The sequence below is a fragment of the Scyliorhinus torazame genome, chromosome 5, assembly GCF_047496885.1.
Source record: "Scyliorhinus torazame isolate Kashiwa2021f chromosome 5, sScyTor2.1, whole genome shotgun sequence".
NCBI lineage: Eukaryota > Metazoa > Chordata > Chondrichthyes > Carcharhiniformes > Scyliorhinidae > Scyliorhinus > Scyliorhinus torazame.
The window spans coordinates 85,166,603-85,188,466 of record NC_092711.1 but is presented as its reverse complement, the minus strand read 5'-3'; the positions used below and the strand labels follow the sequence as shown (position 1 = coordinate 85,188,466).

Sequence of the window (21,864 nt, the reverse complement as noted above, 5' to 3'; positions counted from 1 at the left end):
TACCCTTTGTGAACCCATGCTGCGTCTGCCCAATGGGACAATTTCCCTCCAGGTGTCCCGCTATTTCCTCCTTAATGATAGATTCCAGCATTTTCCCTACAACCGAAGTTAAGCTTATCAGCCTATAATTACCCGCTTTCTGCCAACCTCCTTTTTTAAACAGTGGTGTCACGTTTGCTACTTTCCAATCCTCTGGGACCACCCTAGAGTCTAGTGAATTTTGATAAATTATCACTGGTTCAGCTCCTCAGCCATTTCCCCGTCTCCTATTATTAAATCTCCCTTCTCACCTTCCAATGGACCAATATTTACCTTAGCCACTCTTTTTTGTCTGCTTTTATGTTCTGAGCCAGTTTACTTTCATAGTCTACCTTACTCTTCTTTATGGCTTTTTTAGTAGCTTTCTGTTGTCCCCTAAAGACTTACCAGTCCTCTAGTCTCCCACTAATTTTTGCCACTTTGTATGTTTTTTCCTTCAATTTGATACTCTCCCTCACCTCCTTAGATATCCACGGTCGATTTTTCCCCTTTCTACCATCTTTCCTTTTTGTCGGTATGAACCTTTTCTGAACACTGTGAAAGATCGCTTGGAAGGTTCTCCACTGTTCCTCAACTCCTTCACCATGAAGTCTTTGCTCCCAGTCTACCTTAGCTAGTTCTTCTCTCGTCCCATTGTAATCGCCTTTGTTTAAACACAAAACACTAGTGTTTGATTTTACCTTGTCATTCTCCAAATGTATTTTAAATTCCACCTTATTGTGGTCGCTCCTTCCAAGAGGATCCCGAACTATGAGATCATTAATTATTCCTGCCTCATTACACAGGACCAGATCTAGGACCGCTTGTTCCCTTGTAGGTTCCATTACATACTGTTCCAGGAAATTATCCCGGCACATTCTATAAACTCCTCCTCAAGGCTGCCTTTACCAACCTGGTTAAACCAATCGATATGCAGATTAAAATCTCCCATGATAACCGCTGTACCATTTCTACATGCATCCGTTATTTCTTTGCTTATTGCCTGCCCTACCATCCTGTTACTATTTGGTAGCCTATAGACTACTCCTATCAGTGACCTTTTCGCCTTACTATTCCTGATTTCCACCCAAATTGATTCAACCTTGTCCTCCATAGCACCAATATCATCCCTTACTATTGCCTGGATGCCATCCTTAAACAACAAAGCTACACCACCGCCCTTACCATCCATTCTATCCTTTCGTATATCTGATACCCTTGGATATTTAACTCCCAGTCGTGACCATCTTTTAACCATGTTTCAGTAATGGCCACTAAACCATAGTCATTCACGATGATTTGCGCCATCAACTCATTTATCTTATTTTGTATACTACGAGCATTCAGGTAAAGTACACTTATGCTGTTTTTTATGTCTTTGTTATGAATCCTAACACCTTGATCAGTAACTTTTCGCAATTTATTGTTCCTCTTACCCTTTCTCCTAATTTTCCTTGTCTTTGAACCCATATCTCTACATAATAACCTGTCACGTAACCTGCTGCCTTGATCTTCATTAACCATTATACTGTCCATAGCTTTACACTTCCCTTCCCCCCAACTTGCTAGTTTAAAGTCCTTGTGACCAACCTATTTATCCTATTCGCTAGAACACTGGTCCCAGAAAGGTTCAGGTGAAGACCGTCCCAACAGTACAGCCTGCCCCAGTACTGATGCCAATGCCCCATGAAATGGAATCCCTCTTTTCCGCACCACTCCTTTAGCCACGTGTTAACTTCTCTAATTTTCTCAACCCTATGCCAATTGGCACATGGCTCGGGTAGTAATCCAGAGATTATAACCCTGGAGGACCTGTTGTTTAATTTAGTCCCTAGTGTTTGATAATCCCCAAACAGGTCCTCTTTCCTAGTCTTACCTATGTTGTTAGTCCCAACGTGGACCACAACAACTGGATCCTCCCCCTCCCTCTCCAAAATCCTTTCAAGCCGATCAGAGATGTCCCTCACCCTGGCACCGGGCAGGCAACATACCATGCGGGACTCTCGATCTGGTTTACAAAGGATGCCATCAATCCGCCTAATTATAGAATCCCCTACAACTACTACTTGTCATTTTGTTCCCCCCTCTTGAATGGCTTCCTGTACCACGGTGCAGTGGTCAGTCAACGCATCCTCCCTACAGCCCTCTTCCTCATCCACACATGGAGCAAGTACCTCATACATGTTGGACAAGGTCAAGGGCTGAGTCTCCTCAACTCCTAAACTCAAGATCCCCCTACCTGCCTCCCTTGCAGTCACACCACTCTGTCCCTGACCACTGTCTGAATTAACAGAACTTATTCTACCGGGTGTGACTGCCTCCTGAACCAAAGTGTCCAGGTAATGTTCCCCCTCCCTGATGTGCCACAGTGTGTGCAGCTCGGTCTCCAGCTCATCAATTCTGAGCCGAAGTTCCTCGAGCAGCCAACACTTGCTGCAGATGTGGTCACTGACGGTCTCAATGAGATCCACCAGTTCCATCATCATACAGCAACAGCACATCACCTGTGCAGCCATATTCAACTAGTTAATTAATTTAAAATTTTTAATTTATTTTCTTTATAGAACCTCAAGGATAAACCCGAACACCAACAAAAACACAGCCACTCACCCGAACTCAGTCACTCACCTAAACTCAGATGCACTCTGTTCCAATCAGCACTCAGTCACTCACCTAAACTCAGATGCACTCTGTTCCAATCAGCACTCAGTCACTCACCTAAACTCAGATGCACTCTGTTCCAATCAGCACTCCGTGACTAAAGGCACTCCTGCCACACCTTTTGTGCACTCACCTCTCCCAGCACTGTCCTGGCTCTCTCCTCCCGCGCTTTTTAAATCTCCCGGCTCTCTCCTCCGGCGATGTTTTCGCTGTCCCGGCTCTCTCTGCTCCCGCGCTTTTTAAATCTCCCGGCTCTCTCTGCTCCCGCGCTGTTTTCGCTGTGTTTTTACAAGTTATCTTCCAACAATATTAAGACAATTTATCTTCATTTTCCCAATAATAACCTTTAGTCCCTCTCCACCTTCCACGAATCTACTGGATTTCTTCGAGGATGTAACTGGTAGAGTTGACGAGGAGGAGGCAGTGAATATGGTATATTTGGACTATCAAAAGGCTTTTGACAAAGTCCTACATAAGAGTGTGTAAAATTAAAGCACATGGGGATTAGAAGTAGTGTATTGAGATGAATAGAAAACGGATTGGCAGACAGGAAACACAGAGTAGGAATTCATGGTCTTTTTTAAATTGTCAGGCAGTGACTTGTGGGGTACTGCAGGGATCGGTGCTAGGGCCCCAGATATTCACAAGATATATTAATGATTTAGATGAGGGAACAAAATGCAATATCTCCAAATTTGCAGATGACATCACGCTGTGTTGGGGGTGAGCTGTGAGGAGGGTGCAGAGATCCTTCAGAGTGATTTGGACAAGTTGAATGAGTGGGCAAATGAATGGCAGGTACAGTATAATTTTGAGAAATGCGAGGTTGTCCATTTTGGTTGCAAACACGAGAAATCAGATTGTTATCTCAATGGCCATAAATTAGGAGAATGGAACGTACAGCGAGACCTGGGTACCCTCGTACACCAGCCACTGAAGGTAAGCATGCAGCTACAGCAGGCGGTAAGAAGGCAAATCGTACGTGAGAGGATTCGAGTACAAGAGCAGGGATGTCTTCCTGCAATTATCCAGGGTCTTCATGAGGCCATACCTGCAATATTGTGTGAAGTTTTGGTCTCCTTCCTTATCTGAGGAAGGTTGTTCTTGCTCTCGGGGGAGTGCAGCACAGGTTAATAATAATTATTATTATTATTAGTGTCACAAGTAGGTTTACATTAACACTGCAATGAAGTTACTGTGAAAATCCCAGACTGGTTCCTGATTCTGATTCCTGGGCTGGCGGGTATGATGTATGAGGAAAGATTGAATCAGTTAGGATTGTATTCGCTGGAGTTCAGAAGATTGAGGGGGGGATCTCATAGAAACCTATAAAATTCTAACAGGACTGGACAGGATAGATGCAGGAAGTGTGTTCCCATTGTGGGAGTGTACAGAACCAGGGCTCACAGTTTGCGGATACGGGGTAGACCATTTTGGACAGAGATGAGGAGAAATGTCTTCACCCAGAGAGTGGTCGGCTTGTTACCACAGGAAGTAGTTGAGGCCAAAACATTGCATGTTTTTAAGAAACAGATAGATTTAGCACTCAGGACGAAGTGTATCAAAGGAGATGGGGGAAAAGCGGGATTAGGCTATTGAGCTGGATGATCAACAATGATCATAATGAATGGCGGAGTAGGCTCGAACAGCCGATTGGTCTTCTCCTACTACTTTATATGTTTCTATACATGAAAACTCAAACAGTTCATGTGTTTCAATTGAAACTTATCTGATATTGTAACTATTTATTCAAAGTGGTTCTGTTGTGTGTTCTTGTTTCTGAAGGGATGTCACACTGACACCATCGTTTCCAGGACAGGGGCTTCTCTGTCTCCACTGATCAGTTGGAAAATTCAATTATATCACATCGCAAATCAGCAGCAGATTATTGTTCCCCGAATAATCTCACAGCATCTCCTGATATAAACCTCGATTGTGTGGTTTGTGCAAGTGATGGCAACATGCGACTGTAGCTGCTAATGGCATGAGATAAATGCACCTTGAATTTTCCAACTTAGTGTCCCTGTTGATGGAAAGGATTGAAACAACTGCTACTGCACAGAGAGAACTTTCACTAATTGCGTTCTTAGTTGTTCATTGTTATCTTCACAAAGTGATGTCCATGTCTATGTTTCATAACTCCACGACAAGCAGTCGAATCATGTTGGGACTGATTAGTCTGACTTCAGGTTTAACAATCTATGTAATCTTATCTAAGATCAGGACCTGGTATAACATAAACAGAGACGAGGCCTGGTGTAATATAACCAGAGAAACCGACTAGTGGACATGGACCGCAGAGGTTCAAGAAGGCAGCTCACCACCATCTTCTCAAAGGCAACCAATACTGACCTAGCCAGAGACTACGATCAATGAATTAAAACTTAGTGCAACAATGATGGAGGCAGTACTTGGCGTAATGTCGACAGAGACATTTACTTGTGTAGTGATAACAAGAACAAGAGCTGACCATGAGCGTAGTGCAAACAGATATATAGGTTACTGGGGAATAGGAGAGACAGCCCCAGATATTTTTTAATCCATTTATGGAATGTCGGCGTCGCTGGTTAGGCCAGCATTAATTGCCCATGCCTAGTTGCCTCTCAGAATGTGGTGGTGCGTTGCCTTCTTGAAGCGCTGCAGTCCTTGAGGTGTAGGTACCACTGGTCTTTAGGGAGAGAGTTCCAGGAATTTGCCCCAGCGAAAGTGAAGGAGCGGCGATATATTTCCGAGTCAGGGTGGTGAGTGACTTGGAGGGGAACCTCCAGCTGGTGGGATTCCCAGCTATCTGCTGCTCTTGACCTTCTAGATGGTGGTGGTCGTGGGTATGGAATGTGCTATCTATTGAACCTGATGCGTTACTACAGTGCATCTGGGCGGACTGTCCTGTCCTGGATGGCGTCGAGCTTCTTGACTGTAGTTGAGGCTGCACTCATCCAGGCAAGTGGAGCGTATTCCATTATACTCCTGACTTGTGCCTTGCAGATGGTGCACAGGATTTGGCGGGGGGGGGGGGGGGTCAGGAGGTGAGTTACACGCTGTAGGATTCCTCTCCTTCAAGGTGCCCTGGTAGCCACAGTATTAACGTAGCTAGTCCAGATCAGTTTCTCATCAATGGTTACCTCAGGATGTTGATTGTGGGGGATCCAGCGATGGCAATGCCATTGAATGTCATGGGGCGGTGGTTAGATCCTCTCTTGTAGGATATAGTCATTTCTTGGCACTTGTTGTGTGCGAATGTAACTTGCCACTTATCAGCCCAAGCCTGGATATTGTCCAGGTCTTGCTGCATTTGGACATGGACTGCTTCAGTATCTGAGGAGTCGCGAATGGTGCTGAACATTGTGCAGTCATCCGCAAACATCCCCACTTCGGACCTTATGATGGAAGGGAAGTCTTTGACGAAGCAGCTGAAGATGGTTGGGCCTTGGACACTACCCTGAGGAACTCCTGCAGTGATGTCCTGGAGCTGAGATGATTGACTACCAATCACTACAACCATTTCCCTTTGTGCCAGGTATGACTCCAACTAGCGGAGAGTTTCCCCCTGATTCCCATTCACTCCAGTTTAGCTCGGGCTCCTTGGTGCCATACTCGGTCAAATGGTGCTTTTAATGTGAAGGGCAGTCACTGTCACCTCACCTCTGGCATTCAACTCTTTTTTCCATGTTTGAACCAAGGCTGCAATGAGATGACGTAAGGAGCTGAGTGACCCTGGCGGAACCCAAACCGAGCGCCCGTGAGCAGGTTATTGCCAAGTAAGTGCCGCTTGACAGCACTATTAATGACTCCTTCCATCACTCTGCTGATGATGGAGAGTAGACTGATAGGGCGGTAATTGGCTGGGTCGCATTTGCCTGTATCTTGTGGCAGATCCTGTGCAGAACCTGACAGGTCGTTACTGTGCGTGAATGAGGGGACAGGGTTTACCAGGAAAAACAACTCAGCTCCCTCCCCCAACTCGTAGGCCACTGAACCACAGACAAATGTGGGAGGGGTCCACACATCAGGCTTCCAGACTCAATGAAACAACTTGAGAACGTAGGTTCCGTGTTTCAATCGGTCACGTATTCACACATCACACAACCAGAGTCAGGAAAAGTACGGCTCATCAATGGTTCCGCTGCAAATTAGTTCTACCACCGAGTGTATTTCAGTGCAGCTCTGAAGCCCAGCCACCTAGAGCTGCACAGTTCTGCAGCCTCCATCTCCTCGTCATATTAACCATCAGCTCCAGGTGGCAGAACGATGGAAATCATCCGTGTTTTCACCCTGTGTGTCTGTTTAACCCGTGAGTACCGATCAAACTCATCCACATTGTGCGGATTTAATATGAAGCTGCCCGAGTCCATCCCAATTACAGACACTGTCTGGGGTTTTCGCCCCGTTGTGTGGTTCCGCTCTGATGGTCCATTAAACTGTCTCTGTGTTTAACTTCCAGGATCGTTCAGTCGGTCAGTGACACAGAGCCCGGCGGCGGCGGCCATGAAGGAGTGTCAGTCTCTCACCATCACTTGTGTTTTCAATGGTGAATATCGGGATTATTTCCAATCCGGATATTTCATTAAGCAATTTCGGACCGGGAAAGGTTGGGAGCGGATCTCGAGTGGGGGGAGATTTGTTGGGAGAATCCATAAAGCAAGAAAGTTATTTTGGCTGGAAATTCGCGATTTAAGAGTCGAAGACAGCGCCACTTATTATTGCGAAGCTCAATACAGATACAACAGATATACTGGACAGGAAAGCACAGTGGAAGGGACGGTGGCAAATACCTATGCAATTGAAATATAATTTTTCAGAGGCTGGGTAATGAATTATTCGGTTGATGTTATTGTCCCTGCATTCCAGTGTAATTTCATTGCAATTTGCATAATTCAGCTATCTTTATTGAACATTGTACCGCAAAAATCAGCGTTTCGCCAGTTCTAGTTTTCCTCCGATTCACATCTCCAGCAAATGTTCCTGTGGCGATGTTCTCAGAGCCCAGTGCCTCACAAAGAAAAGTTTAAACCGACAGAGAATTGAAAAGTTTAATATTGTTTATTTATCTAAATTTCCTGAATAATCAGGCAGCTCAGACTGTCTCGGGAGAATTTTCCGACAGAGGAGGCGACAATAGTTGTAAGACGGTAAAGACCGAGAGCGGTGTCACTGTGCTATGTTTCGAAAGATGGTTATTCAAGCGGATCCGGGACAATAAGCACTGTTACAGCCGGTAAGTAACTCCAAATTGTGACTTATCACAGGCTGCAATGTTCACATGTGAGGTGTTGGTCTAGTGGTAATGCTTTTGTAACACAGGTTAAAATCGCAAAATGATAGCTGGTAGAATTTAAATTAATTTAATAAAAACATCTGCAAGTGAAAGCTACTCTCAGTATGGGCGTCATGAAAACAGATTCGATTGTTGCAAGCAATCACATTCACTAACTCCCTTTAGAGAAGAAAGTCTGTCTTTCTTACCTGGTCTAACATAAATATGACCCCAGTCACAAAAAAATGTGATTGACTCTCAAGCACAGCGGTTAGCACTGTTGCTTCACAGCAATAGAGTCCCAGGTTCGATTCCCGGCTTTGGTCACTGTCTGTGCGGAGTCTGCACGTTCTCCCCGTGTCTGCGTGGAATTCCTCCGGGCGCTTCCGTTTCCTCTCACAAGTCCCTAATGACGTGTTGTTAGGTAATTTGGACATTCTGAATTCTCCTTCTGTGTACCCGAACAGGCGCCTGCATGTAGCCACCAGGTGATTTTCACAGTAATCTCATTGCAGTGTTAATGTTAGCCGACTTGTGAAAATAATAAAGATTATTATTATTAAATGCCTTCTAAAATGGCCTAGCAAGCCTGTCAATGAATGAAGCCATTACGAATGCTAACAGAAAGTTAAACATTTTGACACATAACTCCATATACCATTTGACTCGACCTTGGGATTGTAAATAGAACAGCAAACCCCGACTAGTCAGCTGTTCACGTCTTCCTTCCTGACATCTGGAGATTTGGGTCAGAAGTGGGAGAGTTTTCCCACAGTTTTGTCAGGCAGCATCCTGGTATATTCTTACCCACAGAATGATACATTACAGACATTGTCCCTGGCATCATCACCACGATCTCTGTGTATGTTTGTTCCATCAGCAGGATATAACCAGAGGTGGCGGCACGGTGATATACAGTCAGGGTGGAGATTTCCTGGGAGTCGTCAACATTGACTCCAGGCCCCATGCGGTGCCATGGCACTAGGCCAAGCATGGACAAGGAAACCTCCTGCTGATTGCCACCAACATCCGACCCGCCGGCTCTGCTGATTAAACAATCCTGCTCCGTGTATACCGAGTGAAATATGCATTTACTGTGGCAAGGGCTACAATTAATATCCGCCTGGAACACTATATATTGTCTTGGACTCTTACTTAAGGAAGGATGTAAATACCTTGAAGGAGATGTAACAAAGGTTCATCAGTCTGATTGCTGAGACAAAAGGGCTGCCCGGTAAGTCATAGATAAGTGTGGGTTTATATTTCGTAGAATTTAGAGGAATGGATGTAAAACTCGTCAGAACATGCAATATTATCGAGATACTCGTCAGGGCAGATTCTGGGCGGGTGTTTCCACAGGCTGGGAAGCCAATAAATTAGGGGTAATATTTCAGATGAAGAGGATCGGAATTAGAATTGAGAAGGGAAGAAATATATTCATGCAAAACATTGTTGAGAATCTGTGAATTCTGTACCTCAGTGAGCTGTGGATACTCAGTTGCTGAGTGTATTGAAGGCAGTGTTCGATAGATTGTAGGATACTATGAGGATAAAGGGGTATGGGAAAAGTGCAGGAATGTAATGCTGAAGTTGGACTTTCATCACGTTGGTACTGAATAGCAGAAGAGGTGTGCAACTGGTTATGACCATTCCCGCTTCTCTTCATTCTGTTATCAATTTTCATTCCTTATATCCATGAGAAAACAATCTACAACCCTGCACGTCTCTCTGGTAAGATTTACCAGGCTTGTTTTCTTTGTTTTGGAAAATAAAGTACAAGTAGGAGCATTTAGAGAAATCTGTAAAGTATGAACGAGTTCAGTGGGTTGGATTTGGAGCAGTTGATTTGTCGCTGATTACGGGGCAAGTGACCAGTAACAGATCAAACTAAAAATAGGAAAGATAAATATAAACTTACGCAAGTCAGAATGTAAAGCTTTCTGCGACATGGAGTGGTTGGAGCAGATAGCATTGATGGATTTATTGGAAGAATTGAAAATGCAGGAGGGAGAACAGAATAGAGCAACACAGGCAGATGGTGTGAATGGTCAATTAGATTGTGGACCAAGCGAGTCTAATTGCTATTTGTGGATTACATAAATCATGTTGGCCGACTGGTATGTTCCTGTTCCACACATTCCATATAGATAAAGCTAAGAAAATCTGCCTAGCAAATCCGGGAGAGAATCAGTTAATGGACGGAAAGAGTTGACATTGCCAGAGAACAGGCAGAGGCGGTTCCCAGCGAGTAACTGTGAAACCCACTGCGGAAACTGAACAGACTGAACCCAGTCGACAACTCAGCGAGTTTGGGACAAGTTCCCACGATTGTAAGAAATGCAGACAGCCCAAAGCAAATGTGGAAATAAAATGAAACTAAACATATATATTTGAAATTACGGGGAAACGGGGAAAATTAGATGTAATGATAAATGAAAACTGACAAATAGACCAAAGGACAGATAGAAACGCCCGAGCAGAATTGTTTTGTTTTCACACGCGCCTGAGCAGAGTTAAGCTGGAGTAAATGGTTCACCTTTCACCACTAATGGTTTTTTAAAAAAATGCTGATTGAAAAATATTCAGTCGTCATTTTTCCAGATTATTTTCTAAAATTGGTCATCTGTGAAATCTGAGTATTATTAATATCGATAGCAGTATAACAACTTCTTGAGTGGCCTGACATTGAATCCGTTGACTTCGGTAATCAGCACATTGGCCACTGCAGGATTCATATGTTTCTAAGCTCCCCACCTGTGATAGGGACGTTTCACTTTATTAACCCTGCTCGAAAATACAAGTTGTATTTGTGGTAACTATGAGGGGAAAATGTGTTTGTGCAATAAGTTGTTCTCCCTGTGTTGCTAACTTTTGGTTGGTTCACTTGGCTCTGTTTTATAACCTTTGCTCTTGAGTCACCAGGTATCTTTATGATACCGCCACGGGGTTCAAGTTCGAGTAATGACCAATACCTCAATACACCGATTAGTAAGATTTAAATCAAAGCACATTTATTATACACTGTAATCGCTACTCATGCACAAATTCTACATCTAAGCTAGTTCTACGACTAACATGCCTGTACTTAACTTTGGACTGGCCCACCAGGTCAGGGGAACAAATGGCCTTTCGTTCGGGTTCTGAGTCGGTGGGATTCGAAGTTGGTACGGATTGCTAGCTAGGAGTGCTTATCTCGTAGCGAGCGTTGACTTAAGACTTACGATCTCTCGGCGGCCGTTGATCCGGTCACGGTCAATGTTGGTTCGGGTTGCTGGGTGACCCGGTCAAGAAGAACGATTTGAACTTGGGGGCTTAACTTTATAGTCCCCAGGGGCTTCCCGCCTTTCGGGGCGGACCCTGTACCTGGTTCTAGGTGATTGGACTTCGTTCCAATCGCTTGGTTCGATTTCTCCAATACTGGAGCGGTTCCCTGATCGATGGGCGTTCTTGAGGTGTCCGTTAACCTCTTTTGTGTTGGCTCCTGCTGGCGCCGGGGAGTCTGGCTTAGTTTTGTTTGTCCCAAATGTTGCTATTGTTCCCGGGGATTGCTTATTAGTATGTAGATGGTTGCTACATTATTATGCAATTGGCTGCTAGTATCGATGCTGTCTGGGCCTTTGCAGAGTTAAATACACAGCAAACTTGCACCTGCTGGTTTCTGCCTGTGTTGGCTGAATTTCCCTTCAGCCTTTGCCGTTCGCCATTTTAAATCGGGACTTGGCCAACTCAGGTGGCTACACCTGCAAGATATTGAATGACGGGCCAGTGAACGCATACTGAAGAGTAGATTTCAAAATGAGAAGTAGTTTGGATAAATTATTAATGTACAAATCTTTTGTGTGAAGCAAAGGTTTTTTTATTCTTTATTTCTTTCGATGAAGCATGTAAAACTTATATATTTTGTTGGACACTGGAAATCAACGGCAGCCCATCTGGGGGTGGTCTGACGTCGGTTAAACAATCGAATACTCCCCCCTCCCGCTCCCCCCGCGTTTCATAGAATCATAGAATCATAGAATTTGCAGTGCAAAAGGAGGCCATTCAGCCCATCGATTCTGCACCGGCTCCTGGAAAGAGCACCCTATCCAAGGTCGACACCTCCACCCTATCCCCATAATCCAGCAACCCCACCCAACACTAAGGGCATATAAAGTTTAGATATATTGTCCTTTCAAATGGAAATTAAAGAAATCAACTGTTTTTTAAAGAAAGCTCTGAATGGATTTGACTAAATTAATTTTGAGGGGAGGATTCCTTTTGTTTTTTTAGCTGTGGCAAAATCAAAAGTGTATAAACAGGTTTATGATTCCATCAGAAATTGTGCAAAGCATTTTTCTCCCTCTTCCACCAACCCCAGCAATATTTAAACAAATCATCCAGAAGATGGCCCAATTTTAACTTGCTGATCTTTTGCTTGCAACAGTGAAAATATTTGGCAGCCAAAGTCTGGTTCAAAGATATGATGAGATTTTACACTGCCAGGACAGTATTATAATACTTTAAGTGTGGCGTACATTCAGCAAATAAATTAGAATTGGTTTGATATGAACTACAAATCATAAGAGTGTCACTCGACAACCTGATAAATTGGTTCTGACCAATTGCATCTTCAGTGGAATACCGATTGCTCATTTCTGACCAGACAGAAATTCACGGAAGCTTGAATCTTCTATAGTCACACCCCAATAAATCACCCTCTGCTGATATATGCAACCAGTGAGGAAGTCGAATCAACCTACACAATCTTTGACTGAAGGGTGACTGTATTGGAGATGAAAGCAGTGTGTGCCATTATATTAGAAAAGTTGTGATTTGTTGGTTAGGCCATGAAAAAACATTGTTAAAAGCCTCAAGGAATCTTGAATTAATTTGTCATGACATAGCATGTGCAATATCCAAGCAATTAGTAAGCAGTTTCAGAGTTAAGTATCATCTGATGACTGTCAAAAGTATTCTTTAATGTCAATAAAGCTCTTAAAATACAACTATCAGGTTAAGTAAAACATGATGGGAGATGACTTTTTAAGCTTGTAAATGCATTTAGGAGGCACTGTAGTTTTGTGAAACAAAAGATTGTTATTTTCTGTTAAAAAATCTCAACTGAAAGTGTGTAGCTATCATCTATCTAAAATTCATTCCTTAAGATCAGTTGACCGGTTTTCAAAGGAGTTACTCTCATCAATCTAAAAATGTTGGGGTGGATTCGATAGTTAATGAACAGAAAATCTAGTTATGATATACCTGAGTATTTCCAATATTACTGTTTCTATGTCAGAAAATCTAGCCCATTATCTAATAGTTCAACGCAATACCCACCAACTTTACTAGAATGTACCTGCAAATTATTAATTCCAATGCACAAGCATTGTCATCAATAGCTATCAGAACCAATATTAGATATTTAACATTTACTACAGATAATACCCATTTGAACCGGAAATACCCTCACTTTTGCAGGCACTGACTATATGATTTCCATTTTACACAAGCAACAGAAAAACTCCTCAAAAATCACAAGAGTAACAATTATATTTTTTAATATAAATTTAGAGTACCCAATTAATTTTTTTTCCAATTAAGGGGCAATTTAAAGTGACCAATCCACCTACCCTACACATCTTTGTGTTTCTGCTCTTTCTATGCCTGCCTGGACCTTTAAACAGTTCGATGTCCATCTTCTCGGTCAGTTTCCTGGAGCATTTATCAGCGCCCTGTAAACAATCTTTATTTCAACAGTGTTGTTGGACAAGAGACAGTTTGTGAACAATGATGATATTTCATAGGGTTCGTAGAATCATGGAATTAACAGTGCAGAAGGAGGAAATTCGGCCCATCGAGTCCACACCGTCCCTTGGAACGAGCACCCGACTTAAGACCATGCCTCCTCCCTACCACCGTAACCGAGCAACCCCACTTTGGACACTGAGGGGCAATTTAGCATGGCCAATCCACCTAACCTGTACATCTTTAGACTGTGGGAGGAGAACTGAAAAGGACAAAGATAGATTAGATGATATGGCAGCGATTTGGCAAATGGAGTATAATTTGGGCAAATTTAAATTGTCTATTTCGGCAGGAATAACAAAAAGCTGCTTATTTTAGAACTCGTGAGATATTGAAGAGATCTGTGATTCAAATGAATCTGGGTGTCCTCGTGCATGAATCACAAAATGCCAGTCTTTACGTTCAGTAATGAATTAGTGAAGCTAATACAATTTCAGTACTTATTGTGTGGACAATTGATTCAAAACGGATTGGGGTTATGATTTAGTTGTAGAGGGCATTGGTGAGATCACATCTGGAGAATTGTGTGCAGTATTGGTCTACGTAATTATGCAAAGATGTAAATGTGTCACACACAATTCAGGAAAGGTTGACTAGACTAATACCAACAATAGGTGGGTTAACATGAGGGTAAAGTTTGTATTCACTAGAATTTAGAAGAGTAAGACGTGACTTTATTGAACCCTTCAAGATTCTGAGGAGTTTTGAAAGGGTGGATGTGGAGATGATGCTTGTTCTCATTGAAGTATAGGAAACTCACGTCACTGGTTAATACTTGTAATACAGAAAAAGGCCAGCAGCGGGGGTTCAATTCCCGTACTGGCCTCCCCGAATAGGCGCTGGGATATGACGACTCGGGCTTTTCACAGTAACTTCGTTGAAGTCGACTTGTGACAATAAACTAATATTATTATTATAAGGGGTCGCCCATCTCAGATGGAGGTGAGGTGAATTATCATCTCTCAGCAGGTTGTGAGTCTCCGGATCTCTTTTCCTCAAATGGAAGTGGAAGGAGTGTATTTAGATATTTATAAGGGAGAGCTCGGTATATTCTTAATTAACGGGGGGGGGGGGGGCGGTGAAAGGTTTTCGGGGGTAGGCACAATGTAGGGTTCAGCTTCCAATCAGGTCAGCCATGATATTATTGAACAATCAATTGGCCGACTGGCCTACTCCTGCTCTTAATTCGTATGTTCGTAAATACAAACATGAATTAAACTTAAAGCCATACATTTAACAGAAGAACATGGGATTGTTTTCGTCAAATCATTGTCATAATAATCTTTTATTATTGTCACAAGTACGCTTACATTGACACTGCAATTAAGTTACTATCAGAAGCCTACAGTCGCCACACTCCGGCGCCTGTTCGGGTACACTGACGGAGAATTGAGAATGTCCAATTCACCTAACAGCACGTCTTTCGGGACTCGTAGGAGGAATCCGGAACACCCGGAGGAAACCCACTCAGACACGAGGAGAACGTGCAGACTCCACACAGACAGTGACCCAAACTGGAGTCAAACCTGGGAACCTGGCACTGTGAAGCAACAGTGCTAACCACTGTGCTACCATGTTGTGAATTTGTGGTATCCTTTACCTCAGAGACCTGCAATCAAGATAGTGTTCGATAGATTTTTTTACAAAAAGGTGTATGGGAAAGTGAGAGAATATGATGTTGAGGTAGGAGATGAGCTATTATATTGTTAATTGGCAGTTTCAAATAGACAGCTTCAAAAGGTGATCTGACCGCTGTTGTTTCTATTTGTTCGATTATCTGCTTTGACTTCATAAATTTCAGAGAAAAGACATCTACAACAATATGGCGGCATAGTGATTAACACTGATGCCTCAGAGCGCCAGTATTCCGGCTTTGGATGACTGTGTGAAGTTTGCACGTTCTCCCCGTGGCTTCGTGGATTTCCTCCGGGTGCTCCAGTTTCCTCCCTCAGTCCACAAATGTGTAGTTTAGTTAGATTGGCTTTGTTAAAATGTCACTTCGTGTTCAAAGATGAGATGTGCTTCCCGGGCCCTCGGGAGGCCATATTTGGGGTGTCGGATCAGCGGGGTTGGCAACGGTGCGGAGGCAGATGTTGAAGCCTTGGCCTCGTTGATCGTCCGACGGCAGATCCTGATGGGATGGAGATCAACCTCTCCACCCTGTGCCCTGGCGTGACGGGGGGGACCTGTCTGAATTCTTGACTCTTGAAAAGGTTAAGTTTGAACTGAGGGGAAGGATGGAGGGGTTCTACAATTCATGGGCGTTATTCATTATGCACTTTCAAGAATTGGATAACATCGAAAGTTAGTGGGGGACGGAGGAGGCGGGCTGTTGGGAGGGTTCGCGGGAGGGGGACTGTATGTGTTAATGGTGACGATGGGTGATTCCTGATTCCCTTTTATTATTTGTTTATGTTAACATGTGGGTGGTTGTTTGGGGTTTGGTGGGAGGATGGGATTGTTGTTGGTGATATGGGGACTGACATTATATTCGTTATTGCTTATTGTTTATTGTTGGTGGTGCAAATTTGGGCAAAAATGTGAAAAAGGAGAATAAAATATTTTTTATATAAAGAATAGATGTGCTTGCGGGGAACTGGACCTAAGTGGGGTGATCTTTCAGAGCGTCGGTCCAGCTCGATGGGCCGAGTGGCCGCATTGTGCACTGTATGGAGTCTATTCTATTCACATCTCTCTGCAAGGTTTGAACTGGCTGTGTCAATTTTCTCTGAAAAACAGAGAATCAGGAGAATTGAGATAAACATTTTGAATTATGAGCGATTCTCCAGTTTATATTTATTATTGGTTGAGTCCAGATCAAAACGGAATTGTCCGGCACAGGACCCTGGATATAAACAGCCAGTTTGATTTCCGTTTGGTGCAGGCTGGTCTGGAGTATACTTAAAACATCAATCAATCCTTGGGCGACACGGTGCTGCAGTGATTAGCACACCTGCCTATAGGGCTGAGAACCCGGGTTCGATCCTGGGTCACTGTCTGTGTTGAGTTTGCACATTCTCCCAGGGTCTGCATGGGTTTCACCCTCACCTAATGTTTCCCTTAATTGGAGAAACAAAATAATTGGGTACTCTAAATCTATTTAAAAAACGTGTTTGCAGGTTGTGCAATTTGAAACTCCGCTCAGGGAACCAGGGAGCAAATCGATTAATAGGTGGAAAGAATTGACCTGTCAGAGAGCCAGAAGAGGCACTTCCCAGTCAGTAACAGTAAAACAACTGTGGAAACTCAACAGACTGAACCCAACCAACAACAAGTCCTCACCTTCGCAACAAGTACCAACAGCAAAAAGTAAATGTAGAAATAAAATGTAATGAATGCATATATTTCAATTTAAAGAGAAAAAATAAATTGATGGATCAAAAGCCAAAGAGACACTTATTGTAATAACCTTTATAATAATAATAATTATTGGTGTCACAAGTAGGCTTACATTAACACTGAAATGAATTTACTGTGAAAAGACCCGATACGCCACACTCCGGCGCTGTTCAGGTACACAGATGCAGACTCCGCACAGATAGTGACCCAAGCGGGAAATTGAACCCGGGACCCTGGAACTGTGAAGCAACAGTGTCAACTATTGTGCTGCCGTGCTGTTAAACAGCAGGGAGGATTGACCTTTGATCACCTTCCTTGTCTCTCTGTTTTCTGTTGGAGTTTGTTATGCGGGGTGCGACGCAGTTTAGTTATCATTTTTGTAAACTGATTTCCTCACTGATAACAAACGTTTCCGTCGGCTTGTATGTTCCCCAGGAAAAAAATACAAACAGAAATGCAATACACATCATAGCATCATAGAACACGAAAGGATGGAATCGGCCAACGATACAGGTGCTGTCGATTAAAAATGCAAACCAATGATTCAAAGTACCCATGCATTTTCCCTATGGCCTTGCATTTGCTTGGTTCCAGTACAGATTTATTACATATTCTTACAGTGCACTCCATCTTGGAAGGATTGCCAGCGGGAAAAAAAGATTCACTGCAATCCCACCGTGAGCATCTTTGAATTACGTGAATACCATTCGAGCAGATTTCAAGTCCAGAACTAAAATTGTTCAGGCGATTAAAAAACTCCTCCGGGTAAACAACGACTTAAAAAATAAATAATGTTGATTTTTTTATCCTCCAGATTCGAGCTCCTTGGTGTCTAAGAATCCGCCAGTCCAAACGTCTGCTGCCGGTGACACGGTTACTTTAAGCTGTGAATATTCAGGCTTCTGTCAGTCCACAGTACACTGGTACTGTCTGTCCCCAGGACAGGCTCCGAAATTCCTGCTTCAGAAACACACCTCAGGAGAGGAGATTAAAGAAAACGCAGTTGGTGGGAGAATTTCTGCTTCTATTGATACTATGGAGAAAATCAGCCGGTTAACGATCTATAAACTGCAACTGAGTGACTCCGCTGTGTATTACTGTGAACTGAGCCGACATACAACACAGTGATACAGAGCACGGAGAGAGCTGTACAGAAACCTGAACATGGCGAGGATTACACACACAGTGATACAGAGCACAGAGAGAGCTGTACAGAAACCTGAACATGGTGAGGATTACACACAGTGATACAGAGCACGGAGAGAGCTGTACAGAAACCTGAACATGGTGAGGATTACAGACACAGTGATACAGAGCACGGAGAGAGCTGGACAAAAACCTGAACATGGTGAGGATTACACACAGTGATACAGAGCACAGAGAGAGCTGTACAGAAACCTGAACATGGTGAGGATTACACACACAGTGATACAGAGCACGGAGAGAGCTGTACAGAAACCTGAACATGGTGAGGATTGCAGACACAGTGATACAGAGCACGGAGAGAGCTGTACAAAAACCTGAACATGGTGAGGATTACACACAGTGACACAGAGCACGGAGAGAGCCGTACAGAAACCTGAACATGGCGAGCATTACACACAGTGATACAGAGCACGGAGAGAGCTGTACAGAAACCTGAACATGGTGAGGATTACACACAGTGATACAGAGCACGGAGAGAGCTGTACAGAAACCTGAACATGGTGAGGATTACACACACGGTGATGCAGAACACGGAGAGAGACGTACACCGAGTTCAGTTTTTTTTAAAGCTCTATCCCTGTTCAACTGGCAGAGCCTTCTGAGTTGTCCATCATATATTACACCTGGTGTTGTAAGGTAGCAGTGCTAACGCTGTATTATTTGTCAAGTTACCGTGTAATCGTTCAGAATTGTGATTCTCCCCCCCCCCCCATTATTTCTTATTTCTTATGTACAGTCATGCTTCTTAATTTAATTTCCTAATTTAAGTTGGAAAATCGGTCCTTCATACCTGCACGATTGGCAAAAATTAAACATCAGACCATTGTCTGGAACTTAAGCACACCTCTTTCAAACTGAAGGCAAATTTATAATATGTTGTTGTCTGGGGAAATTTGTGTTAATGTAAGCCTACTTGTGACACTAATAAAGATTATTATTATATTATGACCATTTACTTCATTAGATGTGGGCCAACATTTATTGTCCGCCACAATGTGTATCTTGCCTTCAGGAGCCAACTTGTTCTGGCATCGCATGTGAACCAGAGCAGGTGAGAACGGCTGATTTTCTTCCCTCCAGACATTAGTGAACCAGATTAAGCTTCGATATTTAGTTCCATACTTTTGCCGAATTGAAATGTCATCATCTTCCACATTACCCTTGGTGCCTCGATTACTATTCCAGTGACATTGCAATAAACCACCATCTCCCCTAATGTATCTGTGTATTTATGAACATGCCTCTCTACCAATGTCCGTCCTTGCTGTTTCTCCGTGTCATACTCCCTCCCTCAGTTGGACCCTCCCTGTAGTATTCTGCTGAGCCTTATCTTTGTTAATGACTCTATAAAATACATTTAGAGAACCCAATTGGTTTTTCCCAATAAAGGGGCACTTTAGCGTGGCCAATTCACCGACCCTGCACATCCTTTTGGGTTCTGGGGGTGAGACCCATGCAGACACGGGGAGAATGTGCAAACTGCACACGGACAGAGACCCGGGGCCGGGGTCAATACCGGATTCTGCGCCGTGAGACAGCAGTGGTTAATGACTTTTATAGCTCCCACAAAATGCACAGGACAAGGGGTTATATACGATTCGTGTGGGTTGGGAAGTGAGGGTTACTTACCTGCATAGCGCAGCCAATCGCATTGTTAAGCATGGAGACACAGCAGGCAGTGAGCTGCTGAGGCCTCATTCGGCCAGGGACAATGCTCAGGTGTTTAGCAGAGAGCCCAGGCAGTGGAAGAGCACTGAACGATGCCTAAGTCATCTCAATCCCTAAAAATCTTGGATGTCAAAACGTTGAGTCCAGCCAGTCACTGGATGCACAGAATCGGCCACACTCACCGGCACAGGTACATCGCTCAGGCTTTCAACAGTGAGTGTGCAGAGGGAGAGGAAAACATAAATTTCAGTTATCACCGATTCACACCGGTAAATTTCCCAGATCTACCTTTCATTCAGTCACATTCAGTTTGTATTGCTGAATGGTTTTAATCGCTGTTTGTTGTATCTGCTCCCAGCTTGGACTTTTTAAACATATATTCTAACATATTAACACATATAGGGGCTGTTTTAGCACAGGGCTAAGTCGCTGTTTTTAAAAGCAGACTAAGGTAGGCCAGCAGCACGGTTCAATTCCCGTACCAGCCTCCCGAACAGGCGCCGGAATGTACTTGTGACAATAAGGGATTTTGTTTTCATATTCTTTCCCATCTGTTCCATCTTTTCTTCGTTCCGCCATCCGATTTCTGTAATTCCCGTTGCCAGCTGGAGACCCCCCCCCCCCACCCCTTACACACACACCCTCCCCCACCCACCCGAACCCATTGCCACATCCCGTGGTTACAGCTCGCAGTCTGTATTTTATGAAGAGTTGTTGGCCAGCTTTGAATGATTTTTAAAGCTCTGAGCAATCTTTAATGCGCCGAGGTGATCTTCCCACCCAAGCCTGATTAGAAGGAATAATGATTCGAACAGAAATAGGAACAATTTAGCCGGTAACTTGACTCTCTCTCTCTCTGATCAAGCTTTCGGTCTGATTAGATTTTGCAGTTAGTTTTCTCAGACTATCCTGGACACAGTTTGCTGACAGTTTGACTCGAGGGTAATGTGGGTTTGAGCGGCTCTCAGCGCGGCTGTGACGTCTTGTGATTCCCCATGAAAACCTCAACCGACTGGAGCAGTGAATTCTCTCTCAGAAACAGTTTTTGTCCGGGTGGGAGCTGTTTTTAATCACTGTGCGTGTGAAAGCGCAGTAATAACTGCCAGTGTCAGTCAGCTCCAACCTCGAGATAGTTAAACTGATTGAATTAGCCGAGGTCTGGAGATTAGCAGAGAAACGGTTACCAAAACCTTGCCCTCTACCTTCCTGTGAATCCCAGGACCGTTTCCATATAATGAACTGCAATTCCTTCTGTGCTTGTTGTCTGTACTAATATAAAACATAGTCTCTTGCGGTAGTGCTGTAGGTACATGGTATAGTCACCGTTTCACCTTCTCGCCCGCTCGCTAAAGACTGCGGCTGAGATACAGAATCTCCATCACTCGGATCTGTAACGTGTGACCAAGAAGAAGATAAAACTAAGAATTGGATGTGCTACTGAAATAACATTAACACTTGACATTCAACGCGACAGGATTGGAGACATGAAATAACAACACATAAATGCAGAAATACTCAGCAATGTCCCTGGAGAGAAGCAGAGTTAACGTTTCAGATCGAAATAACACTTCATCAGACCGGAGTCACCCTTACCGACAAGAAACACCCCGAACACAATCCCGACGCTGAGTAACTGCATGGCCGCGGCAGCGCCCGACCCCGTGGCTCCCTTTAACAATCTAAACACCACCTGAACAGAATCTGTTTCAACGTCATTTTCTGATCCCAGTCTCCCGGTCCAATGAAACAACCTCAAATCTGCCCGTCATTTCCTGAGATAATATTTGAATGAGTTTCAGTGATAACCCGAATCTCTTTGACCAACGGTATGAAATCTCTGAGGGTGCAGACAGTCAGTAAGTGAGCACAGTCTGTGGTGTGAGGGAGAATCAATGAGGGAGAATCTGCGGTTTGACCTGATCCACTCCACTCGC

At 43.8% G+C, this 21,864-nt stretch overlaps 2 protein-coding genes across 3 annotated transcripts in view; one reads left to right on the top strand and one right to left on the bottom strand.

The window, feature by feature from the left end:
- LOC140418749 (uncharacterized) overlaps positions 1-21,864 on the bottom strand; it is a 346,993-nt gene that overhangs the window by 125,957 nt on the left and 199,172 nt on the right. The window lies entirely within an intron of this gene.
- Positions 1-21,864, top strand: part of LOC140418745 (uncharacterized) — a 362,902-nt gene that overhangs the window by 214,651 nt on the left and 126,387 nt on the right. The window lies entirely within an intron of this gene.